Below are 2256 nucleotides of genomic sequence, written 5' to 3' on the forward strand. Positions count from 1 at the left end.
CTAACGTAAAGTCACAATATTTATCATTACATATTAAAAAAAAAACACATTTATTACATTATGTAAAATACAAGCAATCACAATTGGAAATGATGACAGGTTTCCAACATTTTGGTTATTTTTATTTAGAGCAAATTACAACTTACCCACCTATGGTTTGTCTGAAATTTAAGTCATTTACTTATAGTTTGAAATTTGACACTTTACCACTTGTGGTTATTTCAGTTAGAGTTTTGTAATCCACATTTATTAAAAATAGGGCTAAATATGTAATTTTGCTTTACTTTTATATCTCTTTTCTCCAAAAACACAAAAAACATAAAAGTACAAGATCAAATAAGATAAAAAATAATCTAGCGAAACACTTGCATCATGGGATTTCAAACTACAAGTAGGCAACTTAAATTTCGGTCAAATCTTAGATGAGTAAAATGTCAAATTTCAAACTACAGGTAGACAAATTAAATTTCGGTCAAATCACATGTGCTCAAATTGTTTGCCCTTTAATTTATTTGCTATGAAGAAGCTCACGGCTCTATCATGGGTCCTAGCTAGTTGAATCCTACTAACATGACTGACAAACGGAACAACTTTTATGTTATGGGTAATAGGGGTGCTCTTCATCATGTGAGTTTAATAGATATGAAGAGAAAATCTATATATGTACATTTTTCCGGATATCAATTATGTGTTTCATAGTGAGTTCCAAATGGTTAATAAAAGATTTTGTATTCAAATTTTGTTTATAAAAAATATCATTCATATCTTTGACCATTTTTTTTTTAGTTCAGTAAAATTACTTACCTTTTTCTCAATAAATAAAAAATAAAAAACAATTAATATGTAACATACCATATGGGTTTTAAATTTTTTTTTGTATCTATAAAACAAAGATTGTATATGCTCCGTAATATTAATGTATGGATCATGGTTCTCAATCTGTAAATCATATCAAGTTACTAGTTTCATCAAGTTATTAGATTGTTTCTCAAAAAAAAAAAAAAAATCCCTTTTTTTTTTCAGAAATCAAGTTACTAGATTTTGTATCTATAAACCAAAACTTTCCAAATGGTACAAGTTCCAACCGACAAATTGAAATCCTGAACAGCTTGGAAAGTTGTAGGGCCTCATTTATAGGCTAGTTTTAACTTTTAAGTAATAGAGGCCCAAATTTGGAGTTCAATGACTGTATAGTTTCAAATTAACAAGTTTCAAAGCCCAAGCACATCTTATATGTCAAACTGTCCACAAATAGATACCACCAGATTATTGTACAGTACTTAAAGATGGTAAAACACTAAAACATGACATTCCTAATTGAAGATATAAACATAACCGGATCATTTACTAAAATTTTATCTATTCATTTTGAAATAAATAAAATATAAGAGATATTATGCACATTCTCCAGGTTTCCAAATTTCTTTTTTGAGATACATTTTTTTGTAATATTTTAGCTATTTGTATATAATACAGTTTTTCAATAATAGGGGGAAAAAGTTGTTAGAATAATATTGTATTCACACTAACTTGTATCTACCAATTTGTGAGCTGCTCATGAGAAATAACATAATTCTTAAAATAAATAATCCAATAAACCAATAATCCATTGTCGTCCAGCGGTTAGGATACCTGGCTTTCACCCAGGCGACCCGGGTTCAATTCCCGGCAATGGAATTTTTTATTTTTTCAATAACTCTTTTAGTTCAGAGAGTATTTTAATTTCCTCCAATATTTCACATGAAAATTCATGTAGATAATTGATTAATGTTTTTATTTTTGATAATTCAATAGTTGAAAGTGAAGAGACTTGAACCCTGGATGGTGTCCATTTAGCAACAATGGAGTTATTTTATGTCTTAATCACATGAAAGGATATCCAAAGTATGTTGTTTTTTTTTTATGAGCGATGAAATTCATAATAACTGAATGTGTGCATGTAATATGCAACTATACTTTTGTGAGTTATTAAAAAAAATTTATGACACTAACCCAAAAAAATAGCCGAGGAGATGAGGCTAGTTAAATATATATTAATATTAATATATTTTTTAAAGTGATAAAGGCATTTTGATAAGGGAGATCAATTTTTGTTCGAACTTGGAAAAAACTCAATTTTTTTTTTGATAAGATGGAACTGACTCAATTGAGTGATTGTCTTTGGTGGTGGTGTCTTAATTTTTTCAATTGAATGTGACCCATTAATTTACTTGTTTGTCCTCCTTATTTTATGTTTTTAAAACTTTTTTAACTATT

General features: G+C 28.1%; 1 non-coding gene across 1 annotated transcript; it reads left to right on the forward strand.

The window, feature by feature from the left end:
* Window positions 1-1605: 1605 nt before the first annotated feature.
* Window positions 1606-1677, forward strand: TRNAE-UUC. Its single transcript has one exon. It is a non-coding gene; the product is annotated as a tRNA-Glu (tRNA).
* The last annotated feature ends 579 nt before the right edge of the window (window positions 1678-2256 follow it).

Source organism: Quercus lobata, chromosome 3 (genome assembly GCF_001633185.2).
Source record: "Quercus lobata isolate SW786 chromosome 3, ValleyOak3.0 Primary Assembly, whole genome shotgun sequence".
Taxonomy (NCBI): Eukaryota; Viridiplantae; Streptophyta; class Magnoliopsida; order Fagales; family Fagaceae; genus Quercus; species Quercus lobata.